A 26,573-nucleotide genomic window follows, 5' to 3' on the forward strand; every position below is an offset into this window, starting at 1 on the left:
GATTCACTCAATGCTGCAAGATGTGAACGAACGGCGGACTTCCTGTTTATTAAAATATGAGTTTGAGCAGCACGGTGGTGCAATGGTTAGTGCTCTCGCCTTGCAGCACTGGATCCCCGGTTCGTATCCATGCAAAAGCACTATCTACACAGAGTTTGTACGGAACGTGTGTCTGTGTCAGATTAGTTAATTGGCTTCCCCCTAAGTTGTCCCTAGACTATGATACATACACTACACGATACATACATAGGGCTTGATTTACAAAACGGTGCTAACTTTAGCACTGGCCCTTAGCACGTCTAAACTCAGTTGAAATGTGAGAAGTAGTGATCGTGCGCAAAGTACTGCGCGCAAAGTTTTGCGCGTGCACTGCATAGAGCGCAGGGCGCTCCGCGCGAAGTGCCCACTAAAGCCTATGGGACTTAGCGCGCGCATATGGGACTTAGCGCACGATCTGATTGAGAAAACTGGTGCTAACCTACTTAGCACCCTGGTTAGCACGCCTTAAGACTTTAGACGTGCTAAGTAGGTTAGGCAGGCAGCGTGACATAATAGCCCTGGTACCTAGCGGTAATACCAGGGCTGTAAATAAACACAACAGGAGGTCCCAGACAGCGGTCGTGCAGCCCACATCGTGTCCAATACACAACTGGGACAAAACAGTTTTCAACCCGGGCACCTCAGAAAAATTAAACCTTTTTCTTTTAATGTTTTTTTTTTTTTTTTACAGCAAATTACACAGATATAGCTATTGTTGGACGTAATAGCTGGTGGCAGAGTGGCAGCAGAAGGTAAATCTGTGTACCCTGGCAGTGGGAAACACAGACAGACAGCAGCAGCAGGAGGAATGGAGGAGTAGTGTGAGTGTGGCAGCAGGCAGGCAGCGTGACATAATAGCCCTGGTACCTAGCGGTGATACCAGGGCTGTAAATAAACACAACAGGAGGTCCCAGACAGCGGTTGTGCAGCCCACATCGTGTCCAATACACAACTGGGACAACACAGTTTTCAACCCGGGCACCTCAGAAAAATTAAACCTTTTTTATTTAATGTTTTGGTTTTTTTTACAGCAAATTACACAGATATAGCTATTGTTGGACGTAATAGCTGGTGGCAGAGTGGCAGCAGAAGGTAAATCTGTGTACCCTGGCAGTGGGAAACACAGAGAGACAGCAGCAGCAGGAGGAATGGAGGAGTAGTGTGAGTGTGGCAGCAGGCAGGCAGCGTGACATAATAGCCCTGGTACCTAGCGGTGATACCAGGGCTGTAAATAAACACAACAGGAGGTCCCAGACAGCGGTCGTGCAGCCCACATCATGTCCAATACACAACTGGGACAACACAGTTTTCAACCCGGGCACCTCAGAAAAATTAAACCTTTTTTTCTTAATGTTTTTTTTTTTTTTACAGCAAATTACACAGATATAGCTATTGTTGGACGTAATAGCTGGTGGCAGAGTGGCAGCAGAAGGTAAATCTGTGTACCCTGGCAGTGGGAAACACAGACAGACAGCAGAAGGGCAGTAAACAGCAGCCCACTGTAGGTGTAAAATGTGTGGCTACAGGCGACGTCCACAGTCCACAGACTTGTGAGACAGACGTGAGCGTTTCTCGGTGACCACGCCACCAGCTGCACTGAAACAGCGCTCAGACAGCACGCTGGAAGGGGGACAGGACAGCACTTCCAGGGCGCACTGCGCCAGCTCGCTCCAGATCTCCAGGCGCTTGACCCAATACTCCATGGGATCAACAAGGGCATCGCTGTCAAGCCCGCTGTAGGACCCCGTGTAGTCAGCCACCATGCGGGTCAGGCGCTGGCTGTGACCGGAGGAGGATGCTGCTGCATGCACCTCCTCTCTAGTCACTGCTGGAGCCTCTACAGTCCTGTAGAGCTTGTTGCTGAGAGACAGCAGGTCTGTGGTGCGCTTGCTGCTGGATGCAGGCACCTGCTGCTGCCTCTGTGCTGGCTGGACATTGGGGGTGGAAGGCTGGGGGAAGGCTTTCTCCAAGCGCTCAACAAGGGCCTGCTGCAAGCTCCTTATTTGTTGCGCTGGGTCTCCTCCTGCAAGAGGCAGGAACTGGCTCAACTTCCCCTTGAGGCGCGGGTCCAACATCATGCTGATCCAGATGTCCTCCCTCTGCTTCATCTGGATCACCCTGGGGTCCCTGCGCAGGCACGTCAGCATGTGCGCTGCCATTGGGAAGAGGCGGGCCACGTGTGCTGGCACATCGACGGCAGTGCTGTCCTCATCCTCCTCCTCTGCCGCCTCATCCTCTCTCCACCCACGCACCAACTCAGCTGCACTGTGCTAATCCCCCTCATCAGCAGCAAGGTCAGGGACCTCCACCAAGTCCTCCTCCTCCTCCCCCTCAGAGGTGGACTGTGCAGCTGCATGCCGCTCCTGCTGGGCCAAGGCTGCCGCTCCCTGTTCCAGCAAAGCATCGAGGGCCCTGTTCAGCAGACAAACCAGGGGCACCCACTCGCACACCATAGCATGGTCCCTGCTCACCATGTTGGTGGCCTGCAGAAAGGGAGCCAGCACTAAGCACACCTGCTGCATGTGCCCCCAGTCGTCATCGGGGACGATGGACGGGATGTTGCTGGTCTTGTCCCTTTTCTGAGTGGCGGACACAGTGGCCAGGGCAAGGTACTGGTTGACAGCGTGCTTCTGTTCAACCAGATGCTCCAACATCGCCAGGGTGGAGTTCCAGCGAGTTGGAACGTCAAGGATCAGCCGATGGCGTGGCAGCTCCAGCTCCTTTTGCATGTCTTCCAGGCTCACAGAGGCTGCAGGCGAGCGCCGGAAGTGACGCACAACATTCCTTGCCGTTTCCAGCAGTTCGCCCATCCCCTGGTAGGTGCGCAAGAACTTCTGCACCACCAGGTTCAGCACGTGGGCAAGACAGGGGATGTGGGTCAGGTTTCCCCTGTCGATTGCGGCAACCAGATTGGCCCCATTCTCGGCCACCACCTCTCCGACTCTGAGGCCTCTGGGGGTAAGCCAAATCCTCTCCTGCTCCTGGAGTTTGGCCAACACATGGGTTGCCGTCAGTTTGGTCTTCCCAAGGCTGACCAACTGCAGCAGCGCTTGGCAGTGGCGTGGCTTCACGCTGCTGCTGAGGCAGGGGGCTTTGGCCAGGTGTGCCGGAGGATGGCAGAGGATCGGAGGAACCTGCTGCAGTTCCCCTGACCCTGCGGGGTGGCACCACCCACTGTGTTGCTGCTGCTGCTGTGCCCGCTGCTGCTCTCCCATCCTCACCCCCTTCCACCAAGCTGACCCAGTGGACAGTGAAGGACAGGTAGCGGCCTGTCCCGAAGCGGCTGCTCCAGGAGTCCATGGTGACGTGGACCCTTTCACCAACCGCGTGCTCCAGCCCTCGCTCCACATTGTCCATCACAAAGCGGTGCAGTGCAGGCATGACCTGGCGGGCGAAGAAGTGTCTGCTGGGGAGCTGCCAGTCTGGGGCTGCACAAGCAAGCAGCGCACGCATGTCGCTCCCCTCCTGCACGAGCGTGTACGGCAGGAGTTGGGAGCACATGGCCCGTGCCAGCAAGCCGTTCAGCTGCCGCACGCGACGGTTGCTGGGAGGCAGAGCCCTAACCACCCCCTGGAAGGACTCGCTCAAAAGGCTCTGGCGTCGCCTTTTGCTAGCACAGGAATCAGCGGAGACAGCAGAGGAGGCCACTGAGGACTGGCTGCCAGAACAGGCCTCAGTGTCGGCGGCAGGAGTTGCAGAGGGGGGAGGAGCAGTGCGTTTCCGCACTCCTGCTGGTGGTGCTGGAGGAGCAGAAGGGCGGGTGGCTGCTGTTGCTGCTGCTGAAGGCTGTGCAGTGCTGGGTGTGGTGCCACTGCCAGCACCAGATGCCTTCAGCCTCTTGAACTCCTCATGCTGGTGGTAATGTTTAGCAGCAAGATGGTTTATAAGAGAGCTGGTGCTGAACTTTAAGGGGTCTGCCCCTCTGCTCAACTTCCGCTGACAGTGGTTGCAGGTGGCGTACTTGCTGTGAACTGTGGGCATGGTGAAAAATTGCCAGATTGGTGACGTGAAAAACCCCCTACGGACTGGAGCCGCTGCTGCCTGTCTCCCTGTGGTAGTTGGGGGGGGGGGGGCTTGGGTGCGGCTGGTGGTGGTACTGGCAGATGCTGCTGCTGCTGAGCCTGAGACACCAGCAGGCTGTGGGACCTGCCTACTGCTGCCAATGCTTGCAATGATGCGCCTCCTTGCAAGGCCCACAAGCGCATCCTCCTCCTCCTTCTCAGAGCTGCTGATGATGACATCCCAAGGTGCTGGTGGTGGCACCCAGTCTTTGTCCGTCACCCTGTCATCATCATCATCATCATCCTCCCCCTCCTGAAACATGTCCTGCTGGGATGATGACCTCCCAAACTCCTCTCCTGATGCATGGATGGGCTGCTTGACTGTCGCCACAGTCTTGCTGTCCAATCCCTCCTCCCCCAGAGTGCCCATCAGCATCTCCTCCTCAAAATCGCCAACAACAGCAGACAATTCCCTCATGATGCCTGGGGTCAAAAGACTGCTGAATGAATGGTGGCCAACTTGTGACGGTGAACTGGCCTCCTCCCCAGGCCCTGCTGGGCGGCTGCTGCGAACAGGGGTGGTGGTGAGGGTGGAGGCCTCGGATGCAGAGCTGATGGCGGGCTGCTCATCCTCCGTCATCAGTTGCATCACAGTGACTGCATCCTTTTCCTCAATGGGACGTTTCCGACCCGGCTGGAGGAAAATAGGAGCAGGTACTACACGCTGCTGCTGCTGTGTCTCTGCAGCGTGAGTTGCAGATGCTCCTGCTGGGCACCCAAGGTGTCCACGGCCAGTGGCTATAGGCGAAATGTTAGCCACTGACTGAGCTGCTGCTGCTGAGGAACTGTGCATGGTGGCGCAGCTTGCCACAATGCTGCTCCCTCTCCTCCTGATTCCCTTGCTGCCCTTCCCCTTGCCCAAACCGTGCTGGCTGCCACTTCCAGACATCTTAGATGTTTTTGGCGTAAACAAAAAAGTTTTTTAAAAGGGCGGGTGAAAAAGTGGGGTACTTTAATGGAGTGGGTTGGTGGGTGAGGTGACACTAATCACTATGTGATTAGACCGCTAAGCGATTACTAGTACAGTACAAATACAAAATACAATAATCAGTAATCAGTAAGTGTGAACAGTGAACAGTGAGTGTGTCCCCTAGTACACTAGTACAACAAGAAAATACAATAATCAGTAGTAATCAGATTCAGTAGAAGGAAATAGAGTGTGTGTACACTACAGACAGTGCACGCACACACACACGCAGGAGCTAGCCTATGAACAGTGAGTGTCCCTAGTACACTAGTACAACTAGAAAATACAATAATCAGTAGTAATCAGATGATTCAGTAGAAGGAAATAGAGTGCGTACTGTACACTACAGACAGTGCACGCACACACACACGCAGGAGCTATGAACAGTGACAGTGAGTGTCCCTAGTACAGTATAACTACAAAATACAATAATCACTCAGTAGTAAAGGACAAGACAGGGTAGAATAAACAGCAGATACACTGGTATAGATGAGAAATAAACTAACAGAGGACAGGAGGACAGCTGCCCACACAGGCAAGGCCCTGAGGCCTAAAGCTGTGTAAGCTTGCCTGCAGCAGCAGCTGTCTCTATGTAACACACAAGCTACTAACTAAAATACAATCTCTATCTAGCTAACAACAATATAGGTGTGTATAGCAGGTGTATGTGAGCAAAAACGCTAGGTGATTGACCACAATAGAACACTTGCTAAGCCAAAGCACAAAGGAGCAGATCTCTCTCTGTACAAGTCAAGCAAGGACGGAAAAAATTAACATGGCGGCCGCTATTTATAGGGTAGGGGCTGACCAGGGTCCCCCTCTGTGATTGGCTGCCGTCAGAGGGCCTGGGAGCCCTCTGATTGGCTCTAAGGACATCAATCTGGGCTATGACGCTATTCGAGCTCGGTATTCGAGCTCGAATAGCGCTGTTTGCTCGAATAGCGTGAATAGTGAATGGGATATTCGAGTTCACTCGAATAGCCCATTCGAATAGCTGTAGCTATTCGAGCTCGAATACCGAGCTCGAATAGCTGAAAAAGAGCTCGAATATTCGAGCTATTCGAATATTCGAGCTCTGCTGAGCATCCCTGCTGCTTACCCTTAAGCTTCTTGTTAATCAACACCCGACGGCAGCCATTGCCTCCAATGCATACAACCTGCATCTAATAAGAAGCTCCACTCCACATAGTGTAAAACAGTAACTTTATTAAATATAATTGCCCTGCTACAAAGCTACGTACAAGAGCAACACTTGTATCATGGCATGTAAAACTTATACTCGCCGTCCGTCACCGTCCTGCAGTTTCGTTCGTCCGAGTACCATGTAAAAGTTTGTCCGAGTAAGATGTACAGCTAGCTGAACAGCGTGCGTCCTAGCTCCGCCCTACGCGTTTCGTCACGAGGGCGTGACTCATCAGGGGCTGGACACACGCTCAGTAAAACCAGGTTCTTATACTTCCTGCCCTGCGCCTCCCTGCGTTCCAAGCGGAGGACCCCGTGTGCGTTCCGGCATCCCCACCTCCCTTAGTCAGCAGGGGGAGCTTTTACAATGAATAATACCAATGACATGACATATATACATCTCACAAATAGACATAGAATTATACCTAGAACCATAGAACTATGTTATAACATATGAAACAGCAATTCAAAAAAGCCTAAGAGAACAACCAATGGGCATACATAGATGGACCTGTTAGCCATTAGCTTTTCAAATAAGGTGCACGTACACATTATTTTGTTTAGGTCTATGCACCATGGTCAATCACAGCGATATAGCCACTGACCTATCGTCTTAGCAGTATGCCTTAACTGAGATTTGATCTGTCAGGGGCGCGATGCTGGAGTAGCAACACCCAAAGTCGCAGCCTACCCTGTTTGCACCATCGTTGGGAGGGCGATGATGGTGTAGAAACACCCAAATTCGCAGCTTACCCACGGTGCACACCACATTGGTCCCCACAATTAAATGCAACCTGCCCGGTACATAGATCATAAGCAACAACCATAGAGGTAATCATTAATTCACTATATGTGCAACCTTGTGCCAGTCCCCTATTGTGATCTTAGGCAGCTGCACACTGTAGTCCCGGGGTTACCCGAGCGCATATGCTCAAATATATATGACCAATGGAGACATCTCAATGTGGGTATAACTTGGGAGGAAAAGGTCAGAACAAAAAATACCTGATAAGAAGTAGGCCAAAAATAGAGAAAGAAATGAGAAAAAGTCAAGAATAATAAAAAGATAGGAGAAGAGGGTTGAATATAGTTTTCCACAGCAGAATCAGTCATTATTAGAGGCAATTTATATCCACTTCTATATTGAGTCCCCTTGGAGCCATAGTTTGCATATGGTAGATCCACTTAGTCTCCATTTTGGACAGTTCACGTAGGCTATTTGATCCTCTCCATGATGGAATGAATTTATCAATAGCACAATAATTCATGTGGGAGGGATTGCAATTATGTGCCAACTTAAAATGTGCTGAGACACTATGGTCATCGTGTCCCTTTTTGATCGTCTCTGAGTGTTCCAGAAGATGGGTGGTTCCTCCGTACTGCGCATGTGCGTGCGTGCAATCACTCATGCGCAGTACAGAGCCTGCCGCGCGCACACGCCTGCCCCTCCTGGCCCCAGTCCTCCCCTGCAAGCCGTGCGTCAGTGTCTCTGCGTCCCTGCACATGCGCAGAGCGAAAAAACACACACACAGGGACATGGGATGCAGAGACACTTACTGTATGTTTTATTAGATAGGATAATGACATTTTGGAAATAGACACATTTTTACAAAAAAAAGAGAACTTTTTGAAAATTCGCATATTGTCTAGTGTTTTCTAATGCCTATAGACATTGCACTAAGGAAAATATGTGTGTTTGCATGCATGCCCATACCTTTTTGCACATATTGGGCCATAGGCAATTCAGTTTTTCTCCTGAGTTTTCTCCTAGGAGATAATATTTGATCTTCAATTTAAATTAACTTTTTAGCACTTTGCAGTGGAAAAAGTACCAAAAAGTAGGTGAAAAAGTACTGTCAAATTTTTTTTGAGTATTTGTTTGCTTGCTGGTGGTGTAAAAAGCATTTTATTTAAAGTTGTGAAAATATCACCTAGGAGAATACTTGAATTGCATATGGCCCACTGTATACTGATTTGTGCAAAAACGTGTTTTCTCATATTACCATATTTGTGGAAAAAATTGACATTATGTTCAGGAAAATCGTAGTGGAATGAAAATGGCCATATTACCTCATCGCTAGTCATATACTTTATATACTCGAGCAGTGTTCTCCCCAGGCTCTTTTAGGCGCCTGCTCCACCCGGCTAGTTTTGGTGAGCACCCGGCTGTCATCGGCTCACCTCCTCCTCTGCTGTAAGCAGACTTGTGCAGAGAAGTGCTGGCCCTGCATTCTCACATCTCTCCCCATCCGGCTACTTTTTCATGCCACCGGGCTGGAAAATTTGGGGGGGGGGGGGGGGGAGAATACTGTCGACTGTAAGTCTAGAAATGTAGGTTTAATTCACTAAATAAAAGTATAGGGGTCGACTTATACACGAGCCACGGGCAACACTGAGCACACTAAGTAATAAATAGTGTCATTCCCATTTGCAGCAATGTACCCAGTGGTAAGGGATACTTTGAGGAAAGGAAATGCCCAGAAAGCACAGGTGTGAAAGTCCTGGCCACAACAAGTAACAAGGAAAGGGACAGGGGGAAATACTGGGCTGCAGGAAGGGGAGTGAATAAATGCTGCACTTGGGGGTCTGGAGGAGTTATTGGCTGCACTTTATGCTAGTTACACACAATGCGTTTTTTCGGTCGATTTTCCGTCCGACTGATTTTCCATTCGATTTTACGGTCGATTCACTGCTCAATTCTCTTATCTATTTCCATTCACTTCTATGAGAAATCAACCAGAAAAATGATCGGACATGATGGAAATTATCTATCGAACCATCTATCTAGCACAAAATTGTATGGTGTGTACCTAGCATAAGGGACAGGAGGGGTTAATAGCTGCAATACTTTATGCAGTGCAGCCATTAACCCCTCCTGGTCCCCAAGTGCAGCTGTTAATTCTTCCTAGTTCCCAAGTGCAGCCATTACCATAACTTTGCTGGGTAGACTTATACTTGAGTCAGTAAAAATGTCAGCTTAAGTTGGTCAAATATTAGAGTCGACTTATACACAAGGTTAACTTATATATATTTTATTATTTATTTATTTATTGTATTTATATTTGAGTATATACGGTAGTACATTTTTCTTTTCAGTCAGGATTATAGTAGCAGTGCTGTACTGTAACTAGAGATATCCCCAACGGTTCCCGGCGAACTTTGGTGGTTCGCGTTCGCCTGCCAAAGGTGAACTTTCCCGGAAGTTTGATTTGCCCCATAATGCTCTATTGAGCAAAACTTTGACCCTCTACATCACAGTCAGCAGGCACATTGTTGTCAATCAGACTGTACTCACCGGTGGAGCCCCACCCCCCTTATACAAGGCAAGGTCCTTGAGCCATTTGACTCACTCGTCTGCCTATACTAATTAGTTAAGGGACAGCTGCTACACACACTCTGCTAGGGAGAGTTTATTTAGCCTCCCTCCTCCCACCCTTCTACCGGAGGGAGGAGGGTCTCTTTTGCCAGGGAATTCCAGTATTTCAAAAGCCAGCTTACATACCATGGCTGTGGATTGAACCCAGGTCTCAGTGTATGGTAGGTAACTAACATATCCATTATACCACCAATACTACTAGCTGAAGCTAGCCTAGCATGTACCATTTATGCTCAATCCAAAAGAAAAATTAGACAAGACAAATAACATTTATATCACGCTTTTCTCCTGGCGGACTCAAAGCGCCAGAGCTGCAGCCACTAGGGCACGCTCTATAGGCAGTAGCAGTGTTAGGAAAACTTGCCTAAGGCCTCCTACTGAATAAGTGCTGGCTTACTGAACAGACAGAGCCAAGATTCGAACCCTGGTCTCCTGTGTCAGAGGCAGAGCCCTTAACCATTACACCATCCAGCCACTGTTTTAGGATATGTAGCCAGGCATGGCCTTGCCTTTTGTGTTCAACAGTTGTCCAAAGAGAACCCCAGATAGCCAGGTAGATTCATCTCTCTCTCTCTCTCTCTCTCTCTCTCTCTAGTAGGGATGGTCACCGCAGGAAGTATGTATGTAGGATTCCCCGGTTTTACTGTCGTATTCCCGTCATTCTGCGCATGCGGCCACACCACCACCAACATTTTTAAAATCTATGCATCACCCTTTGACTTACATTACTTCTGCAGGCATTGCGTTGCCGTGGAAGTCGTCCGGTAATGTGCTGTTTATTTTGTCACAGCTCGGCTGTGGATCGGTCAGTACAACACAACACGGTAAGTGTGCTAAGCCCCATTGCCTTGAATTGTCGTTGCGTTACCCTGCGGTAAAACAGGGTGCACAATACAAGTTTACAATGCAAGTGTAAAATGGATCTGAAAACCCTCAGGCCCTGGGCTCACTAGAGTGGTTTAAGCTACGCTTTGGAATTGCCAACAACCGCCCTTGATCTCAAAAAAGCCATATGCTGATGAAGCCACACCAAATCGCAATCGCAGGTCCTGCAGCATTTTTGTAGCAATTACTCTCCAATGCAAAACATAGGGACAATACAAAATCACTTTTGAATCACTTTTTGATTTTTCAGTGACTTTGTGGGTGATTTTAATGTTTAAAGAAAGTTTAAACTACTTTCCGGGTCTCCCGAGGTCCGGCTTCCAGTGTGTAGCCATCTTGTATGCAGCAGTGTGAACTGTGGGCTTCAAGATGAGCAATTAGAGGGCAGCATCTGGCAAATGTACACAGCATGGTGCAGAGCAGAGGCTTGCCTGCAGGGTCCGTAGAAAAAACTTTTCTCTCTTACCATTGTTCTAATGACTGCATGTCTACAGCTAGATAAGGTATCAGACACAGGTTGGAGAGTTTTTGAGTGAAAAGCAATCTGTACTGTTTGCACAGGGCTTGGTGAAATCATCTGCTTGCATGGCTTAAAGGCAGGGAGCACACTTATTACAACAACAACACGGAAACAATTGTAAAGCGCTTTTCTCTTGTAGGACCCAAAGCACACAAGCTTGTCTTAGATCAGTACATAGTGATGTGTACAGGGGAAAAAGTTATGAGATCATAAATACTAAATTAGAATCACTGTAATGGTGAACATGCCTGTTTCGTGGTAACACAGTGTGAGCGTCTTACATGGGTTTACACTGCAGGAGAGCTGGGACAAGGTCCTTTAGCCCCAAGGCTGAGACACCAAAGTTCACCCCTCCATCCCCCCCCCCCCCCCCGAGGCCAGCCATCACACACTGATTGCTATTAGACTAAGAGGGGCCCCAGGGCCCCCAACACCATAATCTCTAGTTATTTGGCTTGCAGTCACTGCCAATTATACACTTTTCTTATTTCTTATTTCTCTCTGCTTCAAACACAACAGGGGAATGATAGCTGAGTGAGTTGTGCGCCCCTCCTACACTGCGCCCTGAGGCTGGAGCCTCTTTCGCCTCTGTCTCGGCCCAGCCCTGCACTGCGACGCTCTGTGTTACAATGCATTTGCAACGCTGCACCACAATGTCTCACTGCCAACGTAGCCTAAGGCTCGGTTTCCCATTTGCAGCATATCCGTTTTGCACAAAGTGGAAAAGTCTAGCCCCGCCCCCAGCATCAGAGTTCCTCGGCGCTGCTATAACTAGAGATAATGAAGCGCCTATGTCCTCTTGTGCTAGGGAGCGCAGCTATGCGCCACAAGTCGGTGGAAATTGACCTCAAGAGACTTCTTAGGTATTTTAAACTTTATTTACACAGTATACAAAAAAAACCAAAAGTGTTTCCAATCACCATAAAAATCGTGCTTGAAAATGCGCGGTGATTGCTGCACAAATTGCTTGCGGGATTGCAAGCCTAGGAGCGATCCCAAGTGGGCCCTGCCTTAGTGGGGGTCTTTGGGGACAGGGACGTAACTAGAAATCACTGGGCCCCCCTGCAAAACTTTGGATGGGGCCCCCTCCTGCCAGCAGAACAGCGCTGCACACAAAAACCGGCTGCACACTGAATAGGGACTGTCTACAAATCTTTGTCTGCAAAACTTTGTATGATTCCTTATCAGTGGCTGAGCAGATGCAGGCATTAGAACAATTGTGCAGAGAGCAGAAAGTGTTTTTCTCTCCTTGCTCTTAGTTATCAGTCTCTCAGGACGGGGCCCCCTGTGGCTTCTGGGCCCCCCTGTGGATGCATCCCTTGCAGGGTCTATTGTTACGCCCCTGTTTGAGGACCAACGTAACCGTTTTTGTAAGACCGCAGCCTATTTCTCCTGGTTTTAGCGCCTCCGTGGCCTTTATAAGCGCACATCTGACATCGCTTGCGATGTGTCAGGATCTCCTGTAGTATTAATGAGACATTTATCCTCCCTCATTGCTCCCCTTGTGTAAGATCTACAGGCACAGGAGCTACTTGTCAGACTCGGGTATAAATAAATGATTAAGCTTCATTATCAGATGTCATAAACCGAGATCCCAGGCGGATATTCAAATATACCGGATGCTTCCCGCTACATGACCTACTTTTAATGGAGGGTGACAAGGCCAATGCTTATTGAAACACGTCCCAACAAGACGATCTCAAACGCATCAACCTTTAGGATGTTGCACTTTGCCTAATGAAATCTCCATATTTATCCTGCCGGCGTGCGTGCGTGCGGAGAATTACAGAGGGGATCGCGCCCTGCGCACCGCCGCATGTATACTCATCAGCACATTTGGCTGATGATGTGCAGTCAGTGCCACCAATATTTTTGCATTGCAAATCCAGGAAAATAATCCAAAGGTCACTCTTGCATAAATAAGAAAAAAATGCTTATCTGAATTTGTCTCTCACATTTAAAGTGGAATTTTTTTTTTAACTATGGTTGATCGTGCAAGATGTCGGGCCGAAATCGGTTGGTCGGGTGTGCGGCGGTACGGCGGCCGATTTCGGAATGAGCGACGAGACGACGAAACCCCTGCCGCTGCAATGTATAAATGTGCCCCCCAGTGTGTGCATTTATACATTACCTGTCCTGTGTCAGCCTCCGCGCGGTGTGCCGTAACCTCCGGGCAGCTCTCCGTACACACTACTGGCGCATATTTTCTGACGTCAGACAATAGCGTGTACGCAGAGCCGCCCGGAGGATTACATGCTGAAGATTTCATGCTGAAATCGGATGGGAATCGGCCTGTAGTGTATGGGCAGAAACCACAAAAAGACAAATTTATCTCTAATCAGATTCGATTAGAGATAAATTTGTCGAATATGCCCATAATCGTTAGGTTTATGGGCACCTTTAGTCCTACACTCTTATCTGAAGAGGATGATGATGTGCTGGATTTTATCCAGCAACAGTGCCACCTAGTGGCAGCAATTTTTACTACATCAGACATGTCCGATGTTGGAACCATAAAAGTGGGAAGGGCTAATAAATAGGAATGACTTTGTGCTAAAAGCCTGTAGCTTTAAAAAATAATTTATTGGTGCCTTTCTCCCTCCTATACCTGCAGAACGCTGTCCCATTAACCCATTACCAGCCCCATATAGCAAAGCTAAATGTGGGTGCAGGGCTGATCATTTTCTTGCCGCTGGGGAAGTGTGACTTCCCTAGTCTGGCAGGGTGTGCAGAGTGGCGCAGGGAGCTTATTTCTATTTACCTGTTCCAGGCTTTTGGATGGCGTCTCCTCTTCATCCATCGGCGCCGCTGCAATGCCGACATCTTTTTCGGAGTTCCACTCACATGATATGACGTGTGATCATAACCCAGGTGATGGTGTCAGCATTGCAGCCGCACCCGGTGGTGAATGAGTCTCTTTCTTCTAGAGGCGTATCTAGAGAGGTGCAGGTATGGCTCATGCCATGGGTGCCTCGTCTGCCCCTGTGCTGCACCCTTATGTCTGCCCCTGTACTGCACCGCCATCCCTACCCCTGTGCTGCACCGCCATACCTAGCACGGTGCCTGCACATCATGTATTTTGTTATCTGTTGAACATCGCTACTTAAAGAGGACCTCCATCCTAAAATACTAAATCCTGCCGCACTGCTGAAATGAAAAGTTATATTTACCTGCGGTGTCTTGTCCCACGAAGCCGCCCCGAAGACCACGCATCACTACACTTCCGCCGCTTAGCCCCGACTACCCTCTCTCCTCCGGAAAAAAAACACCCGGCAATTTAATGCAGTAAATAGATTGGCTTTTTTCTCGGAGGAGAGAGGGGAGGCGGGGCCAAGTGGTGGAAGTGAAGTGATACAGGGTCTTCGGGGTGGCTTCATGGGACAAGACACCGCAGGTAAATATAACTTTTCATTACAGCAGCGGATGGAGATCCTCTTTAACTTATTATATGCAAGGCACACTTGGCTTAGTGTTAGAAAAGAGGACAGAGAGGGAATAAGAAGAGATAGTTCCAAAAATGTAACCTCAGCAATATCCCATCACCTCTCTTCCACCACTGGGCGGTGCAGCACCGCTGACACCATTCCCTCATACCATGTGATCGGAAGTCCAAAGAGGATGCCGGGAGTGCAGCGCCCCCGGTGGATGAAGAGGAGAAGGCGATCCAGTAAATATAAAGAGGCCCCCTGTGTAATTCTGCATAGCTGCATTAGGCAGCTAACAGCATATGCCATTTGAAGATGCCCTGTCATGCATTATCTGTCGCGAGATAATGTGTGCCCACCACAGCACAGGGTATGCCACCCTGTAAAGAAATGTGTGGTACAATCCAATTACTAGTCCTCTGATGTTCACACATGCTTTAATGCTCAAGCGCATGAGCAGAGTACCTGCAAACATCCAATCAGAGAGCACTGCTCGCACGTCTGCACATTACAGCATCTGTGAACAGCGGAGCGAGCCGGCTATCTTGGCTTGTAGAGTGCGGTGGGGGAGGGGGGGACACCATGTGTGTGTGTGGGGGGGGGGCAGTAATTGGATTGTACCACACATTATGGTACTTTACAGAGTACTGCCCCCTGTGAAGCTGTGGGCTCTTCCAATATCCGACGCTATCAGTTATTTTATGGGACTGTTCTGCAGGTATGACAAGGGGAAAGTGGCCATTCATTTATTTACAGAGAACCCGAGGTGGGTTTGAAGAATATTATCTGCATACAGAGGCTGGATCTGCCTATACAGCCCAGCCTCTGTTGCTATCCCAAACCCCCCTAAGGTCCCCCTGCACTCTGCAATCCCTCATAAATCACAGCCACGCTGCTGACAAACAGCTTGTCAGAGCTGGCTGTGTTTATCTCTATAGTGTCAGTCTGCTGCTCTCCCCGCCTCCTGCAGAACTCCAGTCCCCACCTGCGTCCCTCCCCTCCCCGCTGATTGGAGGGAAGGGACGGGGGCAGGGACCAGAGCTATGCAGGAGGCGGGGGAGCAGCTGAGACTGACACTACAGATGTAAACAGAGCCTCACAGCACAGCTGTGATTTATGAGGGATTGTAGAGTGCAGGGGTACCTTAGTGGGGTTTGGGATAGCAACAGAGGCTGGGCTGTATAGGCAGATCCAGCCTCTGTATGCAGATAACATTCTTTAAACACACCTCGGGTTCTCTTTAATTTACAAATGGTGTCCCTGAGAAAAAAAAACTTATTCTTTAATCATTGTCCTTTAACTGACCTACCATCCAAGAAAACCTTTGTGTGGTCATTAGTGAGTATCTTCAGCTCTGGGGATATACAAAACCACCACTGACGCAGACAGTAAGTATTCCAAAAAAAGCAACAAACGATCTTGCGCTCCTTCCTGGAGACTGAAGACACACATGCACAAATGGGTATCTTCTTAGCTTTTGAGGCTGATACACTGTGCCGCTCCAAACAATAGGGCAAGAAGGATATCTATAAGAACAAATTGGAGCGCACTATAGTGCATTACCTAAGCTTGTTCACAAGTATACACCAGGTCGCCCCCTCCGTTCCTCCAACGACCTTCGCCTCACCACCCCGCGCATTTCACACTCCCATGCCCGCCTGCAGGATTTCTCAAGAGCTGCCCCCACCCTCTGGAATGCCCTTCCACCACCCATCAGACTTGCTCCCTCTTTCAACACATTCAAGCAAGCCCTCAAAACCCACCTCTTTATGATGGCCTACCCACCTCCTACCACACAGTAACTCTCTAAGGAATATTTAACAGCCCCCCCTAGTGTTTCCACCCCTCCCTTTAGATTGTAAGCCTCTGGCAGGGTCCTCCACTCCCTAGTGTAATCTACAGGATCATGTGCTCCTGTCCTATGACAGCCTGTACTTGTATTACTGGGCCTACCTAACCAGCCCATATTGCATGATCATGTATTTTGTACAATTTGTATGTATAACTTTGTTCTATGTGTATAACCCTATGTATGTCATCCTTGTATCGTATATATTTATTGTCCAGCGCTGCGTAATATGTTGGCGCTTTATAAATACAATAAATAATAATAATAATAATAATAATAATAATATTCGAATTGTAAATGTTATACTCACAAAAGTGGAATAATAAAAGCGCTTCTCAGCGGTGAAGCCAACCGCTTATACTCTCGGTGCAGGGAGGCAGATCTGACGAAGGCGCAGAGCGCCGAAACACATAATGACGCTACACGCCAACTGATCCTCAGCCACACCTACTCCTACAGCGAGACGGCTTTCCCCTTCCACCGGGAGCCGCGCTGCTAGCCACAGCGTGCTGCTGCCTCCCTGCACCGAGAGTATAAGCGGTTGGCTTCACCGCTGAGAAGCGCTTTTATTATTCCACTTTTGTGAGTAAAACATTTACAATTCAAATAAAAACAACATAGGTAATGCACTATAATGCGATCCAATTTGTTCCTACTGACGCAGACAGGCCTGGAGTCAAAGCTACTGCAAGCAACTCCTACCATAACAATTGTGAAAGGTCCCTTAGTGATAATAGATAAAGGAGGCATTATTAACTATTGGCAGGATGTTGGCTCAGACTGTTGGGGTTTTTTTTTCTGCATCGAATTGTTTTTAACTTTGCTTATGATTCATTTCTTTTTTGTTTTTGTTACCAAAAAAAAACCACTTCACTATAGCCTAATGCAAGCAATGAAAATGAATCGGACCACTGGGGGGAGCGCTGCTGCCATCTGGTGCTCAATATACAGTAGTTCATGCAGAATAATGTGTAGTAATACAGAGAAGCAAAAACAGAATTGGGCCTTCTTTAGGAAGGACTTCCAATGTGAAATGAAAAATCTATTTTTTACTCACCTGGGGTTGCTTCCAGCCCTGAGCAGCAGTCTCAAGGGCTTGATTCACTAAGACAAATAGCATGCCTTATCAAAGTCAGCAGCCCTTATCAAAGTTAACACGCCTTATCAAAATAGCATAGCGAGCGCTACGAACCCGCAGGGGCTCAGGGCAGGACGAGTGGAGCTCTTGTCATTGCCAATTAGCAGGCATACGTTTGTAGTGGTCGCTATGCTACCCTGATAAGGCGTGTTAACTCTGACATTGCATGATAACTCTGAAAAGGAATGCTATTTGCCTTAGTGAATCAAGGCCAAGGTGTTCAGAAAACGCATACAGAAAACCGACAGACGAGTGTGCTTCCAGCCTCAGCTTATTACACTCACTCTGTCCATCTCTGATGGAGCAGAACTGGCTCTGTAGACTTCTCCAGCATCACTACAGTACACAGCACTTGGGGAGGGGTTTAGGGTTGGAGGCTGGGTGTTGCATACAAAAGCCTGCTGCACAATGAATAGGGTCTATCTACAAATCTTTGTCTACAAAACGTTGTATGGTTCGTTATCAGTGGCCGAGCAGATGCAGTCATTAGAACAATTGTGCAGAGAGCAGAACGTTTTTTTTTCTTCTCTCCTTGCCCTTATTTGTCAGTCTCTCCCCATAGGGCCCCCTACAGATTCTTGGCCCCCCTGCAGCTGCATCCCTTTCAGGGTCTATTGGTACGCCCCTGGGCAGCACATGGAATGGGAGGGGGCTGCAGTACGTGGATGATACACATGGAAGAGGGGGCTGCACAAGGTATTGGAGAAGCTGCTATACATGGATGTTACACATAGGAGAGGGGGCTGCATATGGGATAGGAGAGGCACTGCTGCACTTGGAAGCAGAGCCACAAGAAAGTTGGCATTGGGAAGGGAAGGGAAAAGTTTGGATCTACTTTGCATAGAAGATACAGCTGATACACAGCAAGCAAGCAGAAATTCTGGTCACTTGAAACATCTGGTATATTACTGCTTGGTATGTTTGGCCTTTGCTTGTATAATGTGATTTGGAGGAGATATCCAGGTATTTCCTTACAGGTGCAGTTAAGCACATTTAGGGGCAGCACCAGTGATGTACCTACAAATGGGGCATGAGAGCCCAATACTGAAGGAGTACCACCTACAGGCACAGCTGACCAATGATGCTCTCTCTCACCATCTGCTGTAGATAGGAGAAGACATGGCAACATACAAGATACCCAGGGCCCCGGTCAGGGTCCCCTCCACCTTCTCACCTACTCCAGTAAATGGAAAGGGGGCCCAGGCAAGATTTTCAAGTATGGGTAGTCAGATGATCCCCTCTCCCCCATTCCCTACTCAGTACAGGTAGTCAGATGATCCCCCCTCCCCTATTCCCTCCTCAGTATAGGTAGTCAGATGATCCCCCCTCCCCCATTCCCTCCTCAGTATAGGTAGTCAGATGATCCCCTCTCCCCCATTCCCTCCTCAGTATAGGTAGTGACATGATCCCCCCTCCCCCATTCCCTCCTCAGTATAGGTAGTCACATGATCTCCCCCTCCCCCATTCCCTCCTCAGTATAGGTAGTCAGATGATCCCCTCCTCACCATTCCCTCCTCAGTATAGGTAGTCAGATGATCCCCCCTCCCCCATTCCCTCCTCAGTATAGGTAGTCAGATGATCCCCTCTCCCCCATTCCCTCCTCAGTATAGGTAGTCAGATGATCCCCTCCCCACCATTCCCTCCTCAGTATAGGTAGTCAGATGATCCCCCCTCCCCCATTCCCTCCTCAGTATAGGTAGTCAGATGATCCCCTCTCCCCCATTCCCTCCTCAGTATAGGTAGTCAGATGATCCCCTCCCCACCATTCCCTCCTCAGTATAGGTAGCCAGATGATCCCCCCTCCCCCATTCCCTCCTCAGTATAGGTAGTCAGATGATCCCCCCTCCCCCATTCCCTCCTCAGTATAGGTAGTCAGATGATTCCCTCTCCCCCATTCCCTCCTCAGTATAGGTAGTCAGATGATCCCCCCTCCCCCATTCCCTCCTCAGTATAGGTAGTCAGATGATCCCCCCTCCCCCATTCCCTCCTCAGTATACGTAGTGAGATGATCCCCTCTCCCCCATTCCCTACTGAGTATAGGTAGTCAGATGATCTCCCCTCCCCCATTCCCTCCTCAGTATAGGTAGTCAGATGATCCCCTCTCCCCCATTCCCTCCTCAGTATAGGTAGTCAGATGATCCCATCCCCACCATTCCCTCCTCAGTATAGGTAGTCAGATGATCCCCCCTCCCCCATTCCCTCCTCAGTAGAGGTAGTCAGATGATCCCCCCTCCCCCATTCCCTCCTCAGTATAGGTAGTCAGATGATCCCCTCTCCCCCATTCCCTACTCAGTATAGAGGTAGTCAGATGATCCCCCCTCCCCCATTCCCTCCTCAGTATAGGTAGTCAGATGATCCCCTCTCCCCCATTCCCTCCTCAGTATAGGTAGTCAGATGATCCCCTCTCCCCCATTCCCTCCTCAGTATAGGTAGTCAGATGATCCCCTCTCCCCCATTCCCTCCTCAGTATAAGTAGTCAGATGATCTCCCCTCCCCCATTCCCTCCTCAGTATAGGTAGTCAGATAATCTCCCCCTCCCCCTTTCCCTCCTCAGTATAGGTATTCAGATGATCACCCCTCCCCTATATCCTCCTCAGTACAGGTAGTCAGATGATCCCCTCTCCCCCATTCCCTCCTCAGTATAGGTAGTCAGATGATCCCCTCTCCCCCATACCCTCCTCAGTATAGGTAGTCAGATGATCTCCAGTCCCCCATTCCCTCCTCAGTATAGGTAGTCAGATGATCTCCCCCTCCCCCATTCCCTCCTCAGTATAGGTAGTCAGATGATCCCCTCTCCCCCATTCCCTCCTCAGCATGGGTATTCAGATGATCTCCTCTCCCCCATTCCTTCCTCCAGGGCTGTGGAGTTGGAGTCGAGGAGTCGCGGCAATTTTGGGCACCCGGAGTCTGAGTCGTTGATTTCATAAACTGAGAAGTCGGAGTCGGGAGTAGGCGTCTGCTGATTTTTGTACAAAATCCACATCCCTGTTAAGTATTAGACTAAGGAGTCGGAGTTCAGGAGTCGGAGCCATTTTGGGTACCCGGAGTCGGAGTTGTAGTCGGAGTCGTGATTTCATAAACTGAGGAGTCGAAGTTGGAGTCGGAAGATTTTTGTACCGACTCCACAGCCCTGCCTTCCTCGGTATGGGTATTCAGATGATCCCCCCTTCCCCATTCCCTCCTCAGTATAGGTAGTCAGATGATCCCCTCTTCCCCATTTCCTCCTCAGTATGGGTGTCAGGCCTGTAGGAATATCCACTCATGAATCAGCTCCAATGCCCCAATCCACCTCCACATGCTTCACCCTATGTGGCGCATGAGCGAGAGGTGAGACACAACACCTACCCGATTTCGGTTACACCCAGGCCTTTAGTGTGCAAGGTATTGGAGCTGAATGCAGGGTGAGCAAATAAACTTCCAGGCCTAAACAAGAACACAGAGTAGCAAAGTCCAGCAACAGTCCAGGGTCATACATGGGTAAACAGAGATATCGCAGTACAGGAGGGAGGGCTAATGAACGTATCCGAGATCAAACCAGGCAGCAAACAGTCGTAACGATAATCCAGGCAATAGGTCGGTTCAGGCAGCAGACAAGGGAGGTCCAGTAAACAAGCAGAGGTCGAAATCCAGATAATCTATATATAGTGGCTTGCAAAACTATTCATGCCCCTTGAAGTTTTCCACATTTTGTCACATCACTGCCACAAACATGAATCAATTGTATTGGAATTCCATGTGAAAGACCAATACAAAGTGGTGTACACGTGAGAAGTGGAACAAAAATCATACATGATTCCAAACATTTTTTACAAATAAATAACTGCAAAGTGGGGTGTGCATAATTATTCAGCCCACTTTGGTTTGAGTGCAGTCAGTTGCCCATAGATATTGCCTGATGAGTGCTAATGACTAAATAGAGTGCACCTGTGTGTAATCTAATGTCAGTACAAATACAGCTGCTCTGTGACGGCCTCAGAGTTTGTCTAAGACATAGGTATAGATAATATTGGGAGCAACAACACCATGAAGTCCGAAGAACACACCACACAGGTCAGGGATAAAGTTGTTGAGAAATTTAAAGCAGGCTTAGGCTACAAAAAGATTGCCAAAGCCTTGAACATCTCACGGAGCACTGTTCAAGCGAACATTCAGAAATGGAAGAAGTATGGCACAACTGTAAACCTACCAAGACAAGGCCGTCCATCTAAACTCACAGGCCGAACAAGGAGAGCGCTGATCAGAAATGCAGTCAAGAGGCCCACGGTGACTCTGGACGAGCTGCAGAGATCTACAGCTCAGGTGGGGGAATCTGTCCATAGGACAACTATTAGTTATGCACTGCACAAAGTTGGCCTTTATGGAAGAGTGGCAAGAAGAAAGCCATTGCCAACAGAAAAGCATAAGAAGTCCCATTTGCAGTTTGCCACAAGCCATGTGGGGGACACAGCAAACATGTGGAAGAAGATGCTCTGGTCAAATGAGACCAAAATGGAACTTTTTGGCCAAAATGCAAAACTCTATGTGTGGCGGAAAACTAACACTGTACATCACTCTGAACACACCATACCCACTGTCAAATATGGTGGTGGCAGCATCATGCTCTTGGGGTTCTTCTCTTCAGCAGGGACAGGGAAGCTGGTCAGAATTGATGGGAAGATGGATGGAGCCAAATACAGGGCAATCTTGGAAGAAAACCTCTTGGAGTCTACAAAAGACTTGAGACTGGGGCGGAGGTTTACCTTCCAGCAGGACAACGACCCTAAACATAAAACCAGGGCAACAATGGAATGGTTTAAAACAAAACCTATTCATGTGCAGTGGCGTTCCTACCACAGGGCGCAGGGGGCAGGGGCAAATCCAAGGGGGGGTTCCTGAAAGTGGCGTGTGGGCGTGGCCAAAACATGGTGTGGGTGGAGCCAAATACTAGCAGTTTCTAGGCTAAATTGCACTCCCCCCAGTATAGATTAGATAGGTATATGCCCCAGTATAGATTAGATAGGTATATGTCCCCCAGTATAGCTTAGATAGGTATATGCCCCAGTATAGATTAGATAGGTATGTGTCCCCCAGTATAGCTTAGATAGGTATGTGTCCCCCAGTATAGCTTAGATAGGTATATGTCCCCCAGTATAGCTTAGATAGGTATATGTCCCCCAGTATAGCTTTGATAGGAATATGGCCCCAGTATAGGTTAGATAGGTATATGTCCCCAGTATATGTAGCCAGGGGGTATATGCCCCCAGTATATGTAGCCAGGGGGTATATTGTCCCCAGTATATGTAGCCAGGGGGGGCAGTATATGTAGCCAGGGGGATATGTGCCCAGACTGTATATGTAGACAGCAGGGGGATATGTCCCAGTATATGTAGCCAGAATGGCTGGCTTCCAAACATTCCACCCGGCGGGCTGCTGCACTTGCCTGAGGGGACTGAGACCGCACGCTCGCATCACTACTCCAAACGAGCCTCACTGTTCTCCAGGCAGCCTCTCCACGGTCTGGACTTGAAGTGTCCAATCATGGCCAGGGGAGGAGCGCGGGCCGGCCGCTGCATGGCGTGGTGACGTCACGTCATCCGGAAGGTAGCCATGGAGACCAGTGGGACGCCATCACCGGCCGGCGCCGCCGCTGCCGATAAGTTAATGCATCTGCTCTGGGCCCCCCGCTCTAGTCAGAGTCCTCCTCGCCCCGCACACAGATATGAGCAGGCGGCAGCTGCGCATCTGTGGCTGCCGCTGCTCAGATTTAGAGGAGACATTTGCGAATAGTCTCTGACTTCCGGTTTTGGTGCAGGGGGGTGTTCTGTACACCCGGAACAACCCCTTCCGTGCGCTTCTGGGGGGGGGGCGTGGCGCACCGGGTGCCAGACAGCCAGGGGGGTGTCGCCACGACCCCCCATAGATGAAGTCATGCAGGAGCGGGGAAGAGCAGTGCTAGGAGGAGGGGTGACAGCAGGGATAGCGGCGGGGAGGGGAGACATATCCCCCCCTCCCTCACCTGGGTCCCCTCCTTCTGCCTCTCTCCCCCCCCAAAATGCGGGCAGCGGGCCGGGGACAGTGGGCAGCGAGCAGGCGGGTGCAGAGAATACTTACGTCACTTCCGCGTATCAGCCTGGAACGCTGCGTCGCCGTCACGTGCCTCTTCTGCGCCTCCAATCATTGGAGTATAGTGGCCCCCGTATAGCTGCCCCCAGTATAGGTAGTATAGTGGCCCCCAGTATAGCTAGTATAGTGGCCCCCAGTTTAGGTAGTATAGTGGCCCCCAGTTTAGGTAGTATAGTGGCCCCCAGTTTATTTATATTTTACGTTTATGTTCTGGCCAGGTCTGCTTCACGATTGAAGTGTTTTCTGGGCAAATCTGCCGACGTGATTGCATGTATTTTCTGGGCAAATCTGCCGACATGATTGCATGTATTTTCTAGGCAAATCTGCCGACATGATTGCACGTATTCTCTGGGCAAATCTGCCGACATGATTGCATGTATTTTCTGGGCAAATCTGCCGACATGATTGAACGTATTCTCTGGGCAAATCTGCCGACATGATTGCATGTATTTTCTGGGCAAATCTGCCGACATGATTGAACGTATTCTCTGGGCAAATCTGCCGACATGATTGCATGTATTTTCTGGGCAAATCTGCTGACATGATTGAACGTATTCTCTGGGCAAATCTGCACACATTACGTGTATTTTCTTGATAAAACCTGTATGTGAATATTCTGGGGAAAGGGTCACCAAAACTTGGGTCCACTGTCTTTGCGTTGCACTTTTAAAGGGAACTCGAGGTGAGAATAATAGTGAGGCTGCCATATTTATCTCCTTTTAAGCAATACCAGTTGCCTGGCTGCCGTGCTGGTCCTCTGCCTCTAATTCTTTCAACCATAGACCCTGAACAAGCATGCTTGTTTCTGGTGTGATTCAGTTCACTACTGCAGCCAAATAGATCAGCAGGGCTGGCAGGCAACTACGGTAGTATTGTTTAAAAGGAAATAAATATGGCAGCCTCCATATTACTCTCACCCCGGGTTCACGGCAAATTACAGTTAGCTCCGCCCTCATCCGGTCACGGCCACTCCCATTTTTTTTGCCGCATGTTATACCCCCACCCATTTTTTCCCCTTTACTTTTTTTTGGGGGGGTGGGGGGTGTGTGTGTGTGTGTGTGTGGGGGGGTGTCTTATAATACCCAACACCGGGTGTCAAATACCCTAGGTACGCCACTGTTCATGTGTTAGAATGGCCCAGTCAAAGTCCAGATCTAAATCCGATCGAGAATCTGTGGCAAGATCTGAAAACTGCTCTTCACAAATGCTGTCCATCTCATCTGACTGAGCTGGAGCTGTTTCGCAAAGAAGAATGGGCAAGGATTTAAGTCTCTAGATGTGCAAAGCTGGTAGAGACATACCCTAAAAGACTGGCAGCTGTAATTGCAGCAAAAGGTGGTTGTACAAAGTATTGACTCAGGGGGCTGAATAATTACGCACACCCCACTTTGCAGTTATTTATTTGTAAAAAATGTTTGGAATCATGTATGATTTTCTGATGGTCTTTCACGTGGAATTCCAATAAAATTGATTTATGTTTGTGGCAGTAATATGACAAAATGTGGAAAACTTCAAGGGGGCCGAAAAGTTTTGCAAGCCACTGTATATAGATTATGTGGATTTCGACCTCTGCTTGTTTACTGGACCTCCCTTGTCAGCTGCCTGAACCGACCTATTGCCTGGATTATCGTTACGACTGTTTGCAGCCTGGTTTGACCTCGGATACGTTCATTAACCTCTCTTCTGCTTAGCCCTCCCTCCTGTACTGCGATATCTCTGTTAACCCGTGTATGACCCTGGACTGTTGCTGGACTTCGCTACTCTGTGTTCTTGTTTAGGCCTGGAAGTTTATTTGCCACTGTATATAAAATCGGATGTACTGTATGTGTATGTGTGTGTGTATATATGTATGTGCCGCGATCACGCGAAAAAGCCTTGACCGATTTGAACGAAACTTGGTATACAGATCCGTTACTACCTGGGATGATATGTTCTGGGGGTCTCGCGTCCCCTGCACACCTGGGCAGAGCTACAAACAGCCAATCAGATTCCATTAAAGTGAATGAAAAAAATAGAAAAGACTGCCATTCTCACAGTAATGGAGCCAGAGTCCCCACACTTGGCACAGTTGGTCACTTGTTGACCGAGGTTGCAAATCCAGGAAAAGTGGGCGAAGCATAAAACAGTCAATGAAATTATTTTAAATGGAAAAATGTAAATTGCTGCCATTCTTACACTGTTAATCACAGGGTTTTAAAACTTGGCAAACTTGGTCACTGGGTGAATGAGATTAATATTCAGGAAAGTGGGTGGAGCCTACAACAGCCAATCAAAAGTCACCTATTGATTTTCAAGGGGAATATTAAAACTGCTGTCATTCTTACACTGTTAATGGCAGAGGCTTCAAACTTGCTACAGTCGGTCATTGGGTGACTGGGGTTCAAATTTGGAAAGGGGGCGGAGCCATAAACAGCCAATCAGATTTGTTTAATTTCAATAGGAATATACAAATTATAGATACCAAAAGCCCAAAGCTCATAAACTTGGTCATTGAGTGACTGCAGGCCAAGGTTAGAAAAAGTGGGCGGAGCCAACAACTACATTTTATTCCAGGGGAAAATATAAACTGCAGCCATTCTTACACTGTTAATGGCAGTGTTCCCAAACTTGACACAGTGGGCGACTAGGTGACTGGGATTAATATTCAGAAATGTGGGTGGAGCCAACAACAGCCAATCAAATTTCACCTATTGATTTTTAAGGGGAATATTTACATTGCTACCATTCTTACACTGTTAATGGCAGAGGCCTCTTACCTGATAGGTGACTGGGGTCCAAATTCACTAAAGGGGCGGAGCCACAAACAGCTAATCAGATTTGTTAGATTGATTTCAGCCATTCTGTTATTGGCAGGGTTCTCAAACGTGACACAGTTGATCAATGGATGACTGGGATTACTATTCAGGAAGCTGGGTGGGTTCCACCCACCTTCCTGAATATTAGTGTAAGTGGCAGCAGTTTCAATATTTCCCGTAAAAATCAATTGGTGAACTTTGATTGGCTGTTGTAGGTTCTACAACAGCCAATCA

This window comes from Hyperolius riggenbachi, chromosome 1 (genome assembly GCF_040937935.1).
Source record: "Hyperolius riggenbachi isolate aHypRig1 chromosome 1, aHypRig1.pri, whole genome shotgun sequence".
Lineage (NCBI taxonomy): Eukaryota > Metazoa > Chordata > Amphibia > Anura > Hyperoliidae > Hyperolius > Hyperolius riggenbachi.